Source organism: Bacillus rossius, chromosome 10, assembly GCF_032445375.1.
Source record: "Bacillus rossius redtenbacheri isolate Brsri chromosome 10, Brsri_v3, whole genome shotgun sequence".
NCBI lineage: Eukaryota > Metazoa > Arthropoda > Insecta > Phasmatodea > Bacillidae > Bacillus > Bacillus rossius.
The window spans coordinates 112575-134015 of record NC_086337.1 but is presented as its reverse complement, the minus strand read 5'-3'; the positions used below and the strand labels follow the sequence as shown (position 1 = coordinate 134015).

The 21441-nt window shown below is 48.9% G+C and overlaps 1 non-coding gene across 1 annotated transcript; it reads right to left on the bottom strand.

Annotated features, from left to right (window-relative positions):
- Positions 1–7799: 7799 nt before the first annotated feature.
- LOC134536378 (5S ribosomal RNA) lies at positions 7800–7918 on the bottom strand. Its single transcript, XR_010075792.1, has one exon. It is a non-coding gene; the product is annotated as a 5S ribosomal RNA (ribosomal RNA).
- Between the last annotated feature and the right edge of the window lie 13523 nt (positions 7919–21441).

Genomic DNA, 21441 nt, shown 5'->3' with positions numbered 1-21441 from the left:
CCATTTTGAATTAGCATTCAAACAGGTTGGTCGTGCATGTAATTGTGTGTTGGCTGGAGGGCGCCGTGCATAGCAGCCTAGCTTGACTAGTCTGTGTGCGGGGCGAGGCATGTCGCGTACATATATATTAAATAGTACAGGGCCTAGAATGCTGCCCTGTGGCACTCCGGCTTTAATTAATTTTAGGTCAGACGTTGCCCCTTCAGATGACACTCTGAAGGTTCTGCCTGCTAGATAGGATGCTATGAGTTTAGTGTAGCAATCCGGGAAGTTTGCTGCATACATTTTATGTATGAGCCCTGCATGAAAAACTCTGTCAAAGGCCTTTTCTACATCGAGAAACGTAGCAACTACGTAGTCTTGGACGTTGAATGCGCTGGTTATCTCTTCAGTAAGACGGACCAGTTGGTGGGTAGTCGAATGAGCACTGCGAAAGCCAAATTGCTCATTTGGCAGCAAGTTTTGTTCGTGTATGTGTACTTGGAGTCTGTGTAAAATTATGCGCTCCGCAACTTTAGACACATTACTTAAGAGGCTTATTGGCCTGTAATTTTGGGGCAGTGTTTTGTCCTTGCCTGGCTTGTGGAAGACTATTACTTTAGCTTCCTTCCACTGGGAGGGAAAAATATTCAGTCTGAGCATTGCATTAATGCATTCAGCCAGATATTCTAAGGCTTCATCTGGAAGCTGTTTGAGAACGACTGCTTGTATGCCGTCGTTCCCAGGGGCTTTTCGCGGCTTCATATTCTTGATAGCACGCTTAATTTCTTGGGCCTGGGTGGGGAGAGGCTCAGAGATAGTGGGCTGGTGCAGTTTAGCGCGGAGTTCGCGGTAAATTTGTGCAGTGAATGGCCTGTCACAAGGCTGCAAATTGGGCTGGAATGCTGTTTCTAAGGTGCTTGCGAAAGCTTGCGCCTTGTCCTGGGGAAGAAATGCGAGTCCATTATTTGTTTGGAGGGGTGGAATTTTATCAAATTTATTCAAAATTCGCTTAGTCATTGCCCAGGTACTCCCGTCCTGTACATTGAGCTTCGCGATTTTGGCTTCCCACTGGCTGCTACGCCACAACGAGAGTTCATCTGATATAGCAGTTTGAAGCTCGTTGATTCTGCGTTTGATAATGTGCGTGCGTCGCCGTGTGTATTCGCGGCGCAGTCTGTTCTTTTGCGATATCATATCGCAAATGTATGCTGGCAGCTCGTCATGCACTAACTTAACCTCCTTTTCTGGGATGCACTGGCTAATTCCGTCTTGAATTTTCGCGGTAAAATTGGTTATAGCGTTTTCTAGATTATCACTATTATTTATTTCGTCAAGTTCTGAGAGATTTAATGACAAAAGATTTTTAAAACTAACCCAATCTGCATTTTTGTAGTCCCTGACTTTACGAGGTGGGTTCGATTCGAAATTTGCGTCGTCAAAAATTAAATGAACAGGGAAGTGGTCAGACGTTAAGTCGTGTACAACTTCGAGTTCGAATCCCGAGTTCACACGTTTATTAATAACGATGTCTAGAACATCTGGGAGAACCCCCACACGCCCAGTGTCGTGTGTGGGCTCCATGGGAGCATGAATTTGGTAGTTGTGATTTAATTGGTGGTTATAAAGATTTGTACCATTCTGTGTGGCTCGCCTGCTGTTCCACTCTCTGTGTTTAGCATTTATGTCTCCTAAAGCGAGGAAGGTCGGGGCCGCCCCATACAGGGCGTCCAGATCAGCCTCGCTCAGGGACCTACCTGGTTGCGCATACATAGAAATAATTTTCATGTTTTGCCTGTTAATAGTTAAGTTAATTGCTACTGCTTCGAGATTCTGAAAATCGGGGAGCTGCCATTCAGTGTGTTTTATGCTTTTATGGACAATAAGGGCTACTCCCCCTCCTCTTTGATTAACTCTGTCGCGCCTATAGATTACATAATTTAGTATAGTAATTCTATCAGTCGGAATTAAGTGGGTTTCATTGATCGCAGCTATTTTTATTTTGTATTTTTCTAAATGGTGAATTAATTCCGGTAGTTTATTTTTAATGCCGCGTGCATTCCAGAATAGGAGGGACTTAAGACTATGGGCCGCGGTTGGTATACAACACTGGGCCTGATTATGAGCTGCCATTAAGCTTGGCAGCCAGTGTCTGGACGAAGCCCATCATGGCGTGGACTTTTTCTGTTAGGGCAACAGATGGGTCGCACCATATGACCATAAGCTGGCACATGGGGACAATTGTGGCCGCCAGATTTGCATCCGTGTTGAAAGTGCGCGACTGCTCGAGCACTTTCTGGAAGTCAGCCAGGCCCGGTTTCGAGGCTGGCTGCTGTTGGGGCGCGGGCGGTGCAGTTGGCAGCACTGGAGCTGCGTCTACCGCCATGCTCATCTCAGGTGCCGGGGCTACCTGCGGCCGGGAGAGCACAGACGTGCGCCTCGCCGGGGCTGGCGCAGCCTTGGCTGCCACGAGCTTGTCCTGGGCAGGCTGTCGCGGCCTGTCCGGTCCAGGCTGCTGGGGTCTGTCCTGAGTGGGTCGCTGGGGCTTGCCTTGGCCGTTTTTGTGGCCCGTCGGATGTTTTTTGAACCCCTGCTTTCGCTGCCAGGGATTGTTAGCAAGCACTGGGTAGTCCAGCTCATTGTAGCTGGGCTCGCAGTGTTGCTCCAGGGGCGCAAACCTGTTGCCACCTGCCTGCTGCAGGTAGTCTCCGAAGCTCTGGGGAGGAGGGTACCTCGGTGGGCCCCAGGGATTTTGCCTCGGGGGGCCGAAGTAGCCCGGAGGGGGCCGTGGCATCGGTTGCGGCTGGGGCTGCGATGCAGCTTGCTTGTTCGCGCGCAAGTCGCGGCGAGACTGCTGCTCGCGCTGCTTGCGCACCTGGGGCGGAAGGTGCCTGCGGGTCTCTTTTTTATAGACCTGGCAGCCCTTGAAGTTTGCGCAGTGTGCCTCCTTACAATGCGCGCACTTTTTGTACTCCTGATTGCCCCCATTGGGGCAGTCGGGAGCGCGGTGTGGCCCGCTGCACCACCGGCACACAGGGGCCGCGTGGCAGGCCTTGCCAACGTGGTTGTAGCGTTGGCAGACGCTACATTGGGAGGGGCCTGAGGGGCGACGATAGTCGTCAACACGCACGAGCATGCCGGCGAACTCTTTCAAGGCGTAGATGCGCTCAGAGTCGCAGCTCTGAGGCACCTCGATGACAAGTGCATCGCACTTCTCTCTGCGCTGCCGGTTCTCCAGGAACCAGTGGTTCTGAACCGGCAGGTTTTGGACACAGAATTCCTCCTGGAGAAATTCGGAAGGCGTGTGGCGGTGCACCCCACGCAGCACGAACTTCTTGGGAACCTCGTCCCTCTGAAGGAGGACCGAGTGTTGGGCACCGATGGCCTGCAGTGCTTTAACTGCTCGTTGGTAGTCGGGGACTGAGGCCACGTTGACCTGTATTTCATCACGCCCGCGGTTCTGGCACGTGAATTTTTCGGCTACTGCCTGTTTCAGGGCAGTGTAAACACGCGGGTATTGATGCCCCTGGTCTAAAAACACGAACAGGGGCTTCACTCGGAGCTTTTTGGGCGGAGCCGCAGCTCCGGCGGCATGGCCTGCAGTTGGTTGTGGTCGAGGGGGGGAGGGGCCCGCCTCGTCGTCGCTGCTGCCTGCACCGGACACCTCCGTGTGCAGGCGCTTGTTGCGCTTACCAGTGGCAACACTCCAGCCACTGGATTGATCGGTGCTAGGCCCTGAGGGGGCCTCGCTTTCTGTCATCTCGACAGCGTCGCTCATGTCGTCGTCGTCGTCGTGGTAGCCTACGCTCGGGTCCACCCACTGACCGTCCCCCGGGGCTAAGTTAGCCGGGTTCAGGCTAGGCTATAGGGGAGCTAGCTCCCCGGGTGTTGCCGAGTTGTTGGTTGCCAAAACTTACTTTACCGCAGCTCACTCTTACCGCCTGTGCGCATGTAGCACACAGGCACCTTTCAATACACCGCTGGGTAGCACTAATAAGTGCTAACCACAGCTTGGGCTTCGTTGATCTGGAAGGTCACGTCGAGCAGCTCCGGGACACGTCCGTCCTCCACGAAGGCGCCCTCTCTCTTCTCCCTCTCTTTTTCTCTCTGCAAATATCTGGTTACCCAATTTTCTGGTTGCGGACGGTTCAGAAAATTCTCGATGCCTTGCTCACGTAGGGAGCAGCGCACTTTGGACAGCGAAAGTAATGTAGGGCTTCTTTAGCACTGATTTTTCAATGTTTTCTAAATGTCAGCAGTCTACGATGACATAATGGGCAGTTCCACTAATAGTGTAATTTTTTTATGGCAGCTGCACTGTTTAATTTGCACTGCGAGCTGTTTAAATTTACTGCTACACCAAACAGGGAACTTTTCATTTGCAGATGTTATTCAAGGAATCAAATACGTAATTTGTGCTGGAATCACTTGAAAATGGTTAAATTAACTTAGGTATACTTTAGTGTATAGTATGCTGAAAATGTGGAGATAATTTCATGAAGGCTGTTTGCTGTGGAAGCACTAGCAAATCACCTTGTTCAGTGCCACCTGGAATGGCTTTCTTCGTGCACCTCCAAGGATGATGTGATTATTATTGTGAGTAAATTTTGTTTACATTTTCATTGTGTGAATAATAAAACTTTTAACTGTACACACAACAAGCATTTCACTTGGATCTGATGCATTCTCAAGAGTGCAGTTTCTGTTTAGCTTTTAAAACTGGCTGCCCTTCAATTCACTCAAGGTGCAGATGCAAGTTGCTGATGAAGTATTCCACACACATGCTACATTGGAGAAATATTTTAATAAAAATTAAAACTCTTGCAGGATTTCGAATAAAAACTATCCTATTTATCCCTTCTATGTTTTGGTACTGCGAAATTGAGAGAGGTAAGTAAGTTGTGAGGTTATTTTTACTTGCTTGCATGTGAGGTTAGCAGAGCAAAAATATTTTTGAAATTGCAGATACATGGTCACTTTATTTCGTTGCAAACATTTATAAGCTCGTAATCTTATTTAAAGTCTCAATACTTAATGCGTTTGGAAAACCTTCTTTCTCTCAATTTTACAATGGAACAAAATTTTACTTGTATGTGTACATTAATTCCATCTCTAAATGATGTAGGTTTACGCACCGAGATCAGGTACATTGTAGAGAAAAAAACACACGAGTACCTGCTTAATTTGAAGTTTTAATGAGTATATTTAAAAAAAAACGATAAAAATATAATTGAAAAAGTATATTATTCACGTGTTTTTGAGGATGAGGGGAGGGGGTGTTTTTGTCCGATGGTCGTTTATCTTTAAAGAAATTTCCGTTGGACCTGTGCGTTCATGCTCTGCCAATTCTCGAAAAATGAAATATTTTAAGTCGTCTTTTATGTGCTAACTTCATTATATTTGGCTGCATTCGTATTGTTATTAGTTTTGAAACATTCATGTCACGGAAAATAATCATAAACCAGGACAAAAACGTTTTGACTAAATGTTCTAGGTTGGTTGTAAAACATTTTCTTATTTTATTTCACATCGGAAACATCTGTTAAGTTGTAAGCTTTGTAATGAATGCGACAGTCACTTGTTCGCTGAAGTGTTTGTTTAAGAAATTAGTATTGTAAATTTGTTTATGGTCTTGTTAAATGAAATTTTAAGTGAAATCATTTGGGAAAACAGAGGCTACAGGAATTTTCAACACAACTTGATGACCGACGTTGTGACTAGTGTGGGAGTGTGTGCTCGTGTAAATATCAATTTTTCTTACTCCTCGTGCCGGTCAACAGGAAAACAGCGAGTGTGTTATCACATCGCGGGCGTGTGATTGCGTGTGGTAAATTGTGCTAGGTTAATTACCGCAAAACTCCACTCTGTGCAAATATGTAGTGTGTCGCTGTATGCAAATATTTGGTATGTCTTTTTTTTTTTTTTTCTTTCAGGCAATACACACTTTGAATTTTACACAATTTCGATGCTGCAACCTAAGTGTATACATGCGAATAGGATTGCTTAAATGAAAAAGTAAAGTAGGAGTTAAGTGCAAATGTTTCCAGGAGGTTATGCACACACAATCAATTTTATGAATTAATAGTTATTATCTAAGAAAATGATAGAAGATTATAAATAATGTGTGCAGAATAATACAGAATTTGCATGTTACACAAAAAAAAAATATATATATATATTCCAAATATTGTTAGCAAAATGCACCTAGATTAGTGAGCTGGATTTTTTTTTTTTTTTATTTTTTTTTTTTTGTTCTGTTGATCCCACGTGGAGTCAAGGCTTCGGGATATAGAACATGTATGTTCAGACAATTAATATTTACATGATGCAAGTTACCAAGAAAAAAAATTTAAAAAAAAAAAAATACATAACATGTTACACAATTTAACTTTATGCAAGACATGAAGCAGCTGTTATCACAAGTCCATTCAATAAATTAACAGTTCAATTTCTCTATTATCAATCAAATTAAAGAATAGCTTCAGAGGGTAGGTAGGATATTCTATAAGAATTTTTTTTACTGTTTTTTTTTAATACTGGTAAATTGTTTTAGTTATTTTCTGTGATATTAAGTTGTAAAGTTTTACTCCCAAGTAATTTAGTCCATTTTCAAATCGCCTAGTGTTATGTTCAACTATCCTCAATTTACTAGCATTTCTGGTGTTATACCTATGTGCGAATATCTAAAAAAAAAAATATATATATATATATTTAATTTTTTTTTTTCTTCTTTTTCTTATGAATGAATAAAAAGTTTCTAGAGCGTATTCATTTTAGGCAGTCAGGACTTTTAAGTTTTTTGAATTTTTCTCTGCAGTTAGATGATTTTTTATCTTTTGTTATTATTCTAATAGCTCCTTTTTTTTTTTTTCCATTTTCAAATCGCCTAGTGTTATGTTCAACTATCCTCAATTTACTAGCATTCCTGGTGTTATACCTATGTGCGAATATCTAAAAAAAAAAAAAAAAAAAAAATTAAATGTTTTTTTTTTCTTCTTTTTCTTAAGAATGAATAAAAAGTTTCTAGAGCGTATTCATTTATGGCAGTCAGGACTTTAAGTTTTTTGAATTTTGGTCTGCAGTTAGATGATTTTTTATCTTTTGTTATTATTCTAATAGCTCCTTTTTTTTTTTTTTTTTTTTCAATTTTATATGGCAGAAAGAGTAGAGCTATGGATACTGTGACATCATGCATTGATGGGAAGGTTATTGTTGAATAACAAAAATTTAGATGATATAATTTTTATTTTTTTCCATACACAACACATTGCAGGTACAATTTTACAGGTTACAGCTGTACCACCTCTAGTATTGCTGCCGACCATCCAACAAATGAGCACACTAAACAGGCATTGATGACATTGTTATCAACGTCTTTTTGAATCTCTCATTATTATACATAACTGCCCACTGAAACATGTTGAAACAGAGAAACTTCAAAATAGGTGTGTGTGTGTGTGTGTGTTTATATATATATATATATATATATATATACACACACATACATACATACATACATACATACATACATACTTATACACTTATATATTTATTTTTTCACTTTGAATTTTGTATGAGGTATACACATGCAAAGATTCACAGCTGCTGGGTGGGTGAGTGAGTGAGTGAGTGAGTGAGTGAGTGAGTGAGTGAGTGAGTGAGTGATTGATTGATTGATTGATTGATTGAGAGAGAGAGTGTGTGTGTGTGTGTGTGTGTTGGGGGGGGGGGGGGGGGAAATGTGGTGATTGTGGGGGGAAAAAAATTGAAAATTGAAATTTTTAAAAAAAATTTTTTTTCTGTAGGGTGCAAAATAGTAGTGCCAACGGCACGTGGTGTTCCCAAGCGGTCACCCATCTAAGTACTAACCACGCTCGACGATGCTTAACTTCGGTGATCGGACGAGAACCAGTGTGTTCATCGTGATATGGCCGTTGGCAATGATATAGATGTTTTTTTTTTTGCAGTTTGTATTTGCCACTCGAAATAGCTATACCAGGTGTGATTGTTACAAACAACAGGAGAAATCGTGTAATGAACACTCTTTTACTTCCCCCCCCCCCCCCCCCCACACACAACACCCACCACCCTCACCATCCCAACCCTCAAAGCCCTCTTCAAAATACACTCTCACACACACACACACACAAACCCACACTCTATAACTGATGAACATTACCATAACTTCTTAAAGCCATTAGATAATATTTAACTCAAGAAAGGTATTGTGATATGTTTAAAGAAAGAAAGGTGAAACCTTTAACTTTACCAGCAGGTATTAGTATCACTGAGGTATCTTCTAGGTTGTAGCAGCAATAGTAGTAATAATAATAAAATTAAATAAAGTAATAAAAAAGAAAAGTTATACATGTGATCAAATCATGAATGTATAAAACTGGAATGAATTTAAATTTTTTTTATTTTTCTTTATAGGCTGTTTTGAAATTGATGAGTAAGTGCCTCTTCTTTTAAATTTTTTAATGCTGAACACTGTTACATAAGAGATGAATGTTTAGAAAATTTAAAAAAAAAAAAAAAAAAAAAAAGCTAGCGTCCCCCTCCCCCCCCCCCGACCCCCTTTTTCAAGCAAATTCCAAACAAAAAAAAAAAACACCCTCCTTCAAAACATCACATAATCATCCAGCCAGCAGTGCAGACGAGAAATTTGCACTCGGGGCCGCCATTTTGACGATAAATTCTTGCATGGCACACCAAAGGTAGCAAAAAAATTTAAAAAATTAAAAATAATGGGCGAGCACCCTCGCGTCTGCCTGTAGAAAATGAAGTTAAAAGTAACATAACCTAAAGACAGGCACACACTAGGGTGCTCCCAGGCGGTTGAGAAATTTTTTCCCGCCAAAAGACTTATATATATTATTTATTTTACTGTTTTTGGCAGGGGGCTATGTCGGTCTGTGTGCAAAGTAGTTCCTACTCCCGCCGCCAGGAGCGCGCGCGGTGGGTAGCGATGTTGTTTTTTCTGCTTTCATTTGTTTATTATTTAGAGGGTTAATGCTATGTAAATGTACGCAAGTTTGGTTATGTGTCGGTAGTTGTGCGAGATTTAATTTCCGAAACGAAATTTGACTTTCATCGGCCTGCATTTCTCACTTATTCGGAAAATACATGTGTGTTTATGTATGTATAATAATCGAGTGATTTTGTAATAATTTGGAAGTTTTGTTTGCGTGTGCGATGTGGGGAAGAAAAGGTGTGCACACGAGTCCTAGGGCTATATTTTTTTTATTGCGAAATATTTACTTCATGTGGTGAAAAATTTTAAATTATTTGTGATGCAAGTGATTTTTTTTTTTTTTTTTTTTTCAGTTGGGTGATATGTTTGTCCTCGTTTGTGTGCAAGGAAGCAAACATGCTGAAGGTAAGGGGCCATAAATGACACTTTAAAATATTAGTTTACCATTAATTTTGGTTAAATATTAAATTGCCATATAAGTAAAATCATGTCAACTGTTGTATTCCACCCAGTATAAGCTGTTAGTAATGGGTACTTAATATAAATAGAATAAATGTAAGAATTTTCGTCTGCATGAAAATTCACTTTTTTTTTGGATCCATTTGTACTGTGGGTAGTTAAATAGTACATTATGTTGTTTTTACTTCGAAGTACAAAACATCTTGTGCATGATTGCAAATTCAAACGCAGTTAAGCATAATATGAATTCGAATTATGTGTGTGTGTGTATATATATATATATATATATATATATTTTTATTTTTTTTTTTTACTGTGTCCAGTTTTAGCACAAATAGAATTATTTTCAAAGTGAATCGATGCAACTGGTCTTTGCCATTAATATTGATATATGATCTAACTAAATTAAATAGAAAGGATTTTTTTCTTTATTTTTTTATATATATAAATATAAATATATTTGTAGCAATGTACTAATGACCACAGAAGTTAGCAAAAAAAAAAAATATATATATATATATCTCAGCCAGTAAACCATGCGTCTTAAAGACTTTTTTTAATGAAAATATTTCTGCCTTGGTTAAGCTTACATTTACTATCATAGGGATTGAGGGAATTGTAGAACAGCAGCAGAAGCATTTCCTTTCATGATCATGTTCTTGGTCCTGAAAAGGACCGTTTATGTAAGCATGTGCACACCAGACCTGCTCACTTGGAGCTGGTGTATTTGGTGACAGCCTTGGTGCCCTCGCTGACAGCGTGCTTGGCCAGCTCCCCGGGCAGCAGCAGTCTTACGGCCGTCTGTATCTCGCGGCTGGTGATGGTGGAGCGCTTATTGTAGTGGGCGAGGCGGCTGGCCTCTGCCGCGATGCGCTCGAAAATGTCGTTCACGAAACTGTTCATGATGCTCATGGCCTTAGATGATATGCCAGTGTCCGGATGAACTTGCTTCAACACTTTGTAGATGTAGATTGCGTAGCTTTCCTTCCTCTTGCGCTTCTTTTTCTTGTCGCCCTTCGAGATGTTTTTCTGGGCCTTGCCCGCCTTTTTGGCTGCCTTACCGCTCGTCTTGGGGGGCATCGTAGGTCTGAGCTGTGCCGCTGTCGCTAGATGAGTGAGACGGGAATTATTATTATTATTTTTTTTTTTGCAATAGCCCCTCCACGCTAAAGCCGTTCCCACACAACCGAAGTGATTGTGGGCCCTCCTATAAAAATGGGAGTGATGTGACGAGAGGAAATTTATGCGTGCCAGGTGGGACCTATACGCTTACTTTAGATACTGAAAAAATGCCAGTGCCACTCCCCACTCCTGCGGGGGAGGGGGGAGTAGCGCGGCGACGTGCGTCTGGCGCGAAGCAAGACTGCAGGAGCACGGGAATTAGTGCTCCGGCAGGCAAAGGGGTTTAGCAAATGGGTTGGCAGCAGTAAACCAGCGATCGCACTGGAGGAAACCTGCTACCCGGTAGTGAAAATGTCCGCCCGGATATCCCAGAGGGGAGGAGGGGGAAAATTGGATAAGGTATAACGCATCTGCCTGGGATGGCCAGATGCGTTATGTTGGTGTAACCTGGTTACTTGTACATGGCAGGAACATGGAATTTGAAGATTGGTCTCAGCAACGCCGAGTGCGCCAGTCCGTCGGCGCGACCTGCAACTAAAATAACATAAACGTAAGAGTACACAGCACATGATGATTCATGCTGCGAAATTACAGGAGATCGTGCAGTGGGGACCTGACACAGGCACTGTGGTTGGCGTCTCTGTGACACATAGGACGGGGTTGTTAGATTTTATGACGAGAAAAAATTTTTAATCGTTGCACTAAAATCTAACACTGTGAAGAAATAACACTGAAAGAAATTTTATTTATGTTGCGAAAGAATTTTTGTAACACTAAATAATTTTTAATGGGTGCTGGGGTGGCAATCTTGGGGAGAAAATGATGTACTCTGCAGTCGGCGAGTCGCTGTGGCAGGGGAAGGGAGTTGCTAAAATTAGGACGAGAAAGAATATTAATCGTAGCACTAATATCTAACACTGGGAGGAAGGAACACTTGGGAATATTTAATTTTACGTTGCGAAATAATTTTTAACACTAATTATATACAGTGGGTGCTGTGGAGGGCAAACTTGGGGAGAAGCTGACGATCTCTGCAGTCGGCGCGCCGCTCACATGGCTGCAGGCACTATGGGCGGTGTCTCTGCATACACTGTAGCGAAGCACAAGGCAGAAGATCGTTGTAATGTGGTGTGATTGATTGCGTGAGAGTTGCTAAATTCGATGGTAAAAGACCGAAGCACTAGGTGTAGTGCAGAAAAAGTTGTAATGAAAACTGAAGTGACTTCTCTGCGCGGGCGCACGGGAATGGAACTAAGTGAAAGTTTTCTATACCGTCCGCAACCGCGCGCGACTACCTCGAGCCACGCCCCCTCGCGCGCTCGCAGCCAATCAGCGCTGTTCCGGTCGGTGGTTGTGAATTTCTTGTGTGCGCTGCCGCGGAATTACGGCGGCTTCTCGCACAACACGTGTTTTGGTCTCTTGTGTGTTCTTGAATCTTCAGGTTTATATTTTCCAAGGCTACGAATGAGTGGATTGGAGTGTGTGGCAGATTGGGAATAAAAAGATGACGATAGTTTAAAGTATATTCGCTGAAGTGTGTCCATGTGTAGCTCCTTGTGTATGAGTGCTGTGGGGACATAGATAGGCACTTGTGCGACTCTTCTGAGAGCTTTATTTTGCGCAGATTGCAGTGAGCGGAGATTTGTGTTGGAGGCATAGCTCCAAGCTGGGGCTGCATAGGTCATAATAGGCCTTATACATGCCTGATATAAAAGCTTACCGTTTGTTGTGGAGATGCTGCTCTTGTGATTTAGGAGAGGATATAATTGCGCGAGCCTGGCATAGGCCTTGGCTCGTTTGTTTTGAATGTGTTGTTTCCATGTAAGCCTAGCATCCATGAGTACACCCAGGTATTCCACACAGGGGTAGAAAGAGATTGCGGCATTGAAAAGTGACAGGAGTGGCAGATGTTCTGGAACATGGCGCTTGGTAAAAATAATGGCCTTTGATTTTCCTACGTTGACTGCAGTTTTCCACTTTGTAAACCATTGCTGCAGTAGGTTTAGTGCTGCCTGTACTCTCTGCAGTGCAGCCGCAGGCCTCACAGAGCTTGAATATAGCATCGTATCATCTGCATAGCACGCTACTTCTACCCCCTGTGGGAAGGCTGGGAAGTCTGCCACATAGATGTTGAATAATAAGGGGCCTAGAACACTGCCCTGTGGTACACCAGCCTTGATGGTACGGCGTGTAGAGGTGGCACCTGGGATGCAGGCATGGAAGTGTCGTTCATGTAGGTAAGAATCTAGTGTGCGGACATATGTGTCAGGGATGTGTGCTGTGTAAAGTTTATAGATTAGGCCTTCATGCCACACACGATCGAAGGCCTTTTCTATGTCTAGAAATGTCGCAGCAGTGTACTGTCTCCAGTCAAAGGATAGTGTGATCTGTTCAACTATCCGCACCAGTTGGTGGGTTGTTGAGTGCCCCGCTCTGAAACCGAACTGGTAGTCAGGGAGAGTGTGATTTTGTTCCAGATTTTGTTGGATGCGGCTGGTGAGGATTTTCTCAGCTATTTTTGAAAGTGTATTGAGGAGGCTGATGGGACGATAGCTGTTAGGGAGGCGGGGATCTTTACCAGGCTTGGGGAGTAGGATGACTTTGGCGTTTTTCCACACAGTTGGCCATGTATTGGTGTTTAGTATGCCATTTATGCAGGTGGCTATTGCCTGCAGAGCTGGGTCCTGTAGTTGTTTTAGGACGATCGTAGGTATCTTGTCCATGCCAGGTGCCTTGTTGTTTTTTAGTGATTTTATTACTCTCCTCACTTCCTCAGGAGAGGTGAGTACAGGCTCCTCCAGGAGGGGTGAGTTTCTGATTTGGCTGACCTGGTCATTTACATGTATTTCATGCTCTGGATCTGTGGGCTGTACGTTTGGCTGGAAGGCAAGTTCTTGGCTGTCCGCCAGCGCTGCCACTTTGTCTGTGGGTGTGTAGGCGACGCCTCCAGTCGGGAGTTGGATAGGAGGGATAGTGATAGGTTTTTTGGAGAGTGATTTGGTTAGTTTCCAGAGGGAGTTGTCCTTTGTGGTGAGGTTGAAAAGTTTCTCGTCCCATACTCTGGCCCTATGAAGTGCGAGCTGATTGTTAACTTCTGTCTGCAGGTGTTGAAAAATCCTCTTCAAGTCTGGACATCTGTTTCTCTGCCATCTCCGACGTGCTTGGTTCTTGTCTGTGATGAGCTCCTTTATGTAGAGTGGAAGTGTCGCCGGGTCAGCTGTTCGTTTTGAAAGTGGGACAGATACATTTATGGCTTCCGCAACTACCTGTGTGAGGGAGGCGGAATAGGATTGGAGGTCATTTGGGGAGGAAATGATGGCAACAGGATTAATGTGTTTTTCAATGTAGCTATTTAATTTATTCCAGTTTGCTTTATGGTAGTTGCGGCTTGTTTTAGGTTGCGTTGCTAGCGAGTCGGTATTTTCAAGCGTAGCAATAACTGGCATATGATCTGAGTGAAGCTCGTAGATTACTTCTAGTTCATAAATAAAATTTGTGTTCATATAAATGGTTATGTCTAGTACATCTGGTGTCTGGAGTGAGGAGGTGGGGTAGCGGGTGGGGTGATAGGGAGCGCACACCATGTATGTGCTCTGTTCCTGGTGTCGAAACAATGTGTGTCCATTTGCAGTGACCCGTGCGCAGTTCCAGGAGGGGTGCTTGGCGTTTAGGTCCCCTAGCAACAGAAAGGAGGGTGTGAATGTTGCCAGAGCCTGCAGGTTTTCTGTTTTTAATGATTTTCCTGGTGGGGCATAGGCAGCAATGACTGTGCAGGGCCTGCCATTTATAGTGACTGAGGCTGCTACTGCCTCCATCATGCCTAGGTCTGGAGTTTGTATAGTGTGGTGTAAGATGATGGATTTTATTGCTAGAGCAACCCCTCCCCCCTGGGCTGTGCGATCCTTCCTGTGTATAATGTAACCCTGTAGTCTGAATGTTACTGTGGGTGCCAGGTGTGTTTCTGTAAGAGCTAAAATGTGGATGTCGTGTTCCCGAAGAAATAACTCTAGCTCCTGTGTTTTGTGGCGGACCCTGTTTGCGTTCCATGTGGCAATATTTTTGATGGTGATGGTATGATTAATGTGTGGGTGCATGTGCAACGTCGGACATGGCAGCGATGAGCTCAACTGCAAGGCGGACTCTGTGATCAAGGGGGACAGTAGTGTCTAGCCAGGCTGTGAGGAGGTTGACAAGTTTTGTGGCTATGTCCATGTGGATTGGTTGTGTTGTGGCAATTTTTGTGAGAGTGCCCTTAAGCACTGAGCACGCCTTGAAGTTAGAGTCTGTCTGCGCTTGCGTAACCTCCATTGGGGGCAGTGGCAGCGGGAGGTTGGCAGTTATTGGTTGCGCTGGCTGGGCAACTGGAACTGGAACAGGCTGGCTGGCAGCAACAGCGGTGGCAGGATGTTGCTGCGCCGGGGCAGGTTGCTGAGTTGGTGCAGTTTGCCTGGCATTTTCACGCAGTGCAGCCTGCAGTTCAGTCAGCCGCGTTTGCTGCGGCTCACTGTTCTTAGGCTGCTGTGCTGGTCTGCGTGGCTCTTGTCTGCGTTGTTGCTGTTGCTGGGGTTGCTGCGTGTGATTGTGGTACGCAGCTCTGGTGTTTCTTTGCCTCTGCCCTCGTTGTTGACGCGGGGACCACGCAAGTGCATCGGGGTAGTCTTCCTCGTCGAGGCCTTGAAACCTATTGTTGGTTTGGGCTGGCCAGTGCTGCTCTCTTGGCAGACTTCTGGCCCTTCGACCATGGCGGACTTGTTGCCAGCCATCACTGTCCGCCTGATGGTTAGCTTGTCGAGATGGTATGTGTTGTGGTTGTGGTGCCTGTCTGCCCGGTTGTCTTGTATGTTGGTAATAGTTATTATTAGGGGCAGTCTGCCGCAGATTGGGGGCGCCTCTGTCCCTAGGCCGGCGACGTGCCATGGCCTTGAGGTACTCAGGGCAGCCCCTGAATCTGGCATTGTGGCCCTGTTGGCAGTTTACGCATTTTGGCGGATTTGAGCAGCCCTGTTGGTGCTTGTGCGGCCCTGCACACTGGGGGCACGCGATCCTGAAATGGCATTGCTTTGACACATGCCCGAGCTGGCAGCAGTTGCCACACTGCAATGGCGCATTTGGGTGCAGATAGTCGACAATGCGTACTCTGAGTCCAAATACATATTTAATTTGGTTGATTTTATCTTCGCTGCCCTGCGGCACATCCAGCAGGAACATGTTGAGGGCGCGCCTGTTGAAGTCATACATTTGATGAATGACTACGACAGGGACATGTTGCGCCAGAAGGTCGCTGGTGATGCGGCTGATGTTGGTGCCGGCAGGAATGTCCTTGAGGACGTACTTGAGGGGCTTGTCCTCTGGTGCGCGGGTTACGAAGAATTCGACCCCGGATTCTGAGATGATTCTGAGTCCCTCATGATACATGGGGACTGAAGCGAAGTGGTACATAGTACCCCTCTGAGTGTTTTTTGCCATGAATTTGATGTGGTGTTGCACGAGCTTGTCGTACAAGCATTCGTAGGGCACTTTTGCATTGTGCCACACTGTTATGGGGGCGGACTTGTAGATGGGGGGGGTCCGCCTGTGTCTGAGGTTGAGATTGTGTGCCTTGGCTATCAGCTACCGGTGCCGGCAAGGCCGTGTCAGCCGGTGCTGTTGCCATGCAGTTGTCTGGCAACTGGGGGGCATGTGAGGGCCCTGGTTGCTGACCTATACTGAGATATTTGGCCGCGCGGTCATCTAGCTCATTGCTGGACCTTTTAACGCCTGCTCGGTCACTAGCAGTGATGTCCATTTGGCTAACTTGGCCTGTTGCCATTTTTACGAAAAAAATTTGAAGCTAGGGAATTATTACGGATCGCCTACCACAAAGGAAGGGAGTGGAGCACCCACTGACCTACGACCCTGGGACTGAGTTAGCCAGGGCCGCGGCTAGGCAACGAGGCGCTGCGCCTCTGGGTGTCACACACTCATATATACAAGCCTATCCGTCGCACGACGCGGTCGTAAAAACTGGGGGTGGAAATCTAACTGAATATGCTCACTGTGGCAGAGCAGAAACTACATGCTCACTGCACAAACAGCTAACAACTGTGAGTGAGACGGGAACTGAATTTTTTTCGTGAAAAGTTTTCTTGGCTTCTTGTTGCGCGACCAATCGGAGCGCTCCGCGGCTCGTGATTGGTCGCGCTCCGCGGAGGGACGTGTAACAAAAGTAATTTCCAGCGGCCGGGGCGCAACTTTCTCGTAGGTTGCGGACCAGTGTACAGCCTATAACTCAACATGTCTGGCAGAGGAAAAGGAGGAAAGGTTAAGGGGAAATCCAAGACTCGCCTCGGCAGTAGTGTTTGCGATCGCTCCAGTGTTCTTGCCTCGTTTCGGTGTTTGTGGTTTCAGTTCGCCATCGAAGTGGTGTTTTTTGTGTTCTGTATTCATTTGTGCACCTGCACAAACGTTTGTGAGTGTCGGCGCGGCGTCGTTTAATTTTAATCAGTGTTTCTGTTCACTTGTCATTATGTAAACAATCTTGGATACTTTCGATTAATCGATTGGGCCTGGACTCGCCTTTCGATTGTGTGGTCCCAATTATTATTTTTGTGGTCCCAATTATGTGGTCCCGATTTTCTGCACCATAAATTTGTGGTCCCAACTGGAAATGGACAGCGACGTGGTTCCTGCCTCTCCGAACGCCATTGTGGTGGACCATCAGTCTCTTGCGGCCCCGCCATCCTTGCCGCCGCCGCCTGTCATGCCTGGTAAGCACTGGGCCGCAGCGGGCGGGCACCGCTCCAACGTCATCTCGTCCTCCTCGGACTCGGAGGCTGACGTTCTCTCGGCCGAACCCTCTTCGCAATGTGCTGCCGACCGCCGCAACAGCAAGTACAGCAAGGACGCTGCCAAGGCGATGGTTCGGCGCCAATACTTTGCGGGCCCTCGCCCTGATGGGGTTGGTGGCAGCACACCATCTTCTCGTGCCATCTCCCGGGCTGACACCAGGGAACACCGCCGCCAACAGCAGGCGGAGCTTCTCCACACGAAGCGGCAGGCGGATGCGCATGTGGCGGCCATCATTGACGCTGTCGCGGCGGGGGTGGAACGCCCCTGGTCGCATGGCCGCACGCCTTCCTGGCCTAATGATCTTCACCGCATTGACGCGGAGGAGGTGGCGGATGCTGGTGGGGGGCCCGCCTCCCGCTCTGCCTCCCAGCCGGACATCAATCTTATTCGGCAGGTCGAGGAGACCTGGCGTGGGCTGTCCTCAGGATCGCTGTCTGCCCCCCGACCGGTACCCACCGTTTCCAGCTGCCACACGCCTCGGAGTGCGGCGACGGTTACCACCACGTCCACTGTGATGACCACCACCTCGGTCGCCATCTGCGCCGTGTCGGGGGGCCGCCCGCCGGCCCTGCTTTCCCCTTTGGTTGCTGACGCTGATCCCCCATTTCAAGCCGTCGGGGCAGCGGAGCCCCATCTGGGCCTTTCTCCTGCCGACCCCCGGGCCCCACCTGACCCAGTGCCCCGCCGTCCAGCTGCCGGGGTGGTTGCGGCGCCACCGGTGTCTTCGTGCGCCGCCTCTTCGGCTCCGCGCACCCCAGTGGTGCCCCCAGGTGGTCCGGCCTCTGCTGAGCCATGCGTCAAGCGTATTCCACCCATCGTTGTGGCCACCCGCCTCACCGCCGATGCACTGCGGGGCAACCGCGAGTTGCGCCGTAAACTTCAAGGGGACTTTACGGTGGACTACCTGCGGGGGTACCCACGGTACCACCCCACCTCTCTTCAAGACAGGGCGGTGCTCATGGAGTATTTCCGCACCCATGGGATCCAGTGCCATACTTTCCCGGTGGCAGGCCGCGCCAAACCGAAGTTAGTCCTGGCTGGTCTGCCCCCCACTGCCGCGGAGGCGTCGGTGTGGGAGGAGCTGGCTGAGGAGGGCGTCCGCCCGGACTCCCTCCGTCGCCTGACGCCGGACTGGGCGGCGGACCGCGGTGTAATCCGGTTCCTCCTTGTCTTTCCGGATGCTGCTCAGCTGGCGAAGGCCCGCGCCCTGAGACACCTGGCTGGGCTCCGCATTCAGTGGGAGGAGTTTCGGGGTGGATCCCGCCCCCTCCAATGCCACAACTGCCAGCGGTGGGGGCACCGGGTGGAGGACTGTGGCCACCCGTTCCGTTGCCTCCGCTGCGTCCGGCAGCATGCCCACGGCGCCTGCCCGAAGACCCCGGAGGAGCCGCCTTGCTGCGTCAACTGCGAGGGGCAGCATCCGGCTAACGCCCGCACCTGCCCCTCCTACTTGAAGTTCCTCGAGCAGCAGCTGCGGCGGAAGGGGCCTTCGCTTCAGCAGCTGCCACGGCCCCTGCCGCCACGCCACCACCTCCAGGACGCCGCTCCCTCCCGGCCATCCATGGCTGCCGTGCCTCCAGATGACTTTCCGTCCTTGCGCCCTCCATCCTCGTACCGTCCTCCGGGGACGCACTCCTATGCGGCGTCTGTTGCCGGTCCTCCGCTGTTTCTGGGGCCCACTCCTTTTGCGGCACAGCTTCCACCTGCCCCTCAGGCCCCCTTCGCCACGCAAGGGCCCCGCCCCGTCCCTCTCCTTCCGGTCGCCCCGCCTGTGGTCTGGTCCTCGCATCGGCCGCCGGGATGGGGTGCAGGGTCGGCGTCTGTCCCCATGGCCTTTGAACCGGCTTCGGCCCCCCTTCCCCCTCTTCCCGAGCGGGGCCCACCTGCTGCTCCTTCCCAGGGGCTGCCCTCGGGTTCGAGGCTGTCTGACACCCGCCCGGTGGGCTCCCGGTCCCCGGGTCAGCCTGACCCGCCCTCCGAGGCCACCCCCCCACTCGCTGCCTCCTCACGGGCCTCCCTCCATTTGCCTCATTCTGACCTTCCCTCTCACTCGCCTTCCCCACTCCAGGGCCCGCCCAATTCTCACCCCACGGTAGGTCTCACCGGGCCGCAGCAGCCTCCCCCTCCACTCGAACATCCGCCTGGTCCGCCTCCGTCCGCTTGCCCCGCCCGTTCTTCGGCCGGTGAGGCATCGCCTCGCAGCGCACCTTCCTTCCTTCCGTCTGCTTCCCTCTCCTCGTCTTCCCACATCCCCTTCTCGGCCTTCTTTGAGACTTACAACTGGCTACAGCACCTCCGTCTCCTCCCGTGGTTGCAGTTGTTTGCCACGGGCATCTACAACTTCTCCCAAGCCTCTTCCCCTCTTCTTCAGGCGGAAATATTTTTCCGCACCGTCCTCGCCTTTTTGCAGGGTGTGTTCTCCGCCCCCCCTTAAACTGGTCCTCTGGAACGCCCATGGCGTTCGTTCCAAGCAGGCTGACTTCTTCCATTTCCTACATGCCCACCATCCTGACATTGTCTGTTTGACCGAGACTTGGCTGAAGCCCCAGCATCCTTTCTCCCCACCTGGGTATGCCACCATCCGTCGGGATAGGGATGCGCGGGGGGGCGGGGTTGCCCTCCTTGTCCGCGAATCCCTTCCCCATCACCCGCGCGCGCTCCCGCCGCTTCTAAATGTGGAGGCGGTGGCTGCCCGCCTCCGCCTCGTCCCACACCCCCTCACTGTGTGCTCGGTCTACTTGCCCGAGCACGGCCCGTTCCCGGCCCGCGGCCTCCAGACGTTATTCCGCATGGATGCCCGGGTGGTGGTAGGGGGGGACTTCAATTGCCGGCATCGCGACTGGGGCTGCTTGTCCACGAGCAATCGGGGTATTCAGCTCCTTCGTGTTGTCCAGGGTTCCCCGGCACTCACCCTTCACTCACCCCCATCTTTCACGTTCATTCCGTGTCACATCCGGCAACGGCCGAGTGTCCTCGACTTGGTTATCACGGTGGGCCCGGTGGCCATGTCGGGGCTCTCGGCTCGCGCCGAGCTCACTTCCGATCATACACCGGTCATCGGTTTCGTGCGTGCGGCTTCCCGCCCTCCTCCTGTGTCCCCCACTTCCTTCGATTTCGCTCGTGCCGACTGGGCCGCCTATCGGGCACATCTGGACGGCACACTCAACCTTCATTTTCACATCTCCTCCCGGCAGCAGTTGGACGAGCACGTGTCCATCCTCACGGACTCGATCCTGGCTGCTGCACGGGCCTCCATTCCCTGTCGTCGCCCGCTCCTGCGGGGCGCGCCCTTCCCGCCGTCTCTGCGCCAGCTCATTTCGGCCCGCAATGCCGCTCGACGGCGCTGGCAGTATCGCCGGACGGGGGACCGCTGGCGGGAGTACGTGGATCTTCGGGCGCGCTGCCGGAGGCTCATCACCGAATGGCTGGCAGCGGAGCGGGTCCGACACATCCAGTCACTGTCATTTCGTTCCGGTTCCATCTTCCGCTATGCACGGGGCCTTCGTTCCACCTCGTCTGTCATGCCGCCTCTGGACGGGGGACCGCGGGGTTTGTGTGAGTCCCCTGCCCAGAAGGCGGAACTCCTGGCGGGCTTCTTCCATTCATCTTTTACCCCCACACTCCCGCCAGGGGTCACGTCGCTCCTCCCGGTCCACTATACCCCACCTCCCCCTCCTCGACCTGGTGATATTCCCTTGACCACCCCAGGGGAAGTGTTCCGTGTCACCTCTCATCTCAAGCTTCGCTCTGCCCCTGGGCCCGACCACATCCATCCGCGGCTGGTCTTCTCCCTTTCCCGGAAGGCCACCGTGTTTCTCACCAAAATCATTAATGGCATCTTCCTCACGGGTCACTTCCCTACCTCGTGGCGGGCTGCGACCGTTGTGCCCATTCCAAAGTCGCGTGCAGATGCTCACCTTCCCGCGGGCTATAGGCCCATCAGCCTCCTGTCAGTCCTCTCTAAAGTGGCCGAGAGAATCATCCTCCGTAGGTTGGAGCTTCATCTCACCCCTCTCGGTCCCCTTCCTGCATTTCAGTTTGGTTTTCGGCGCGGGCTGTCGGCGCAACACGCCGTGGCG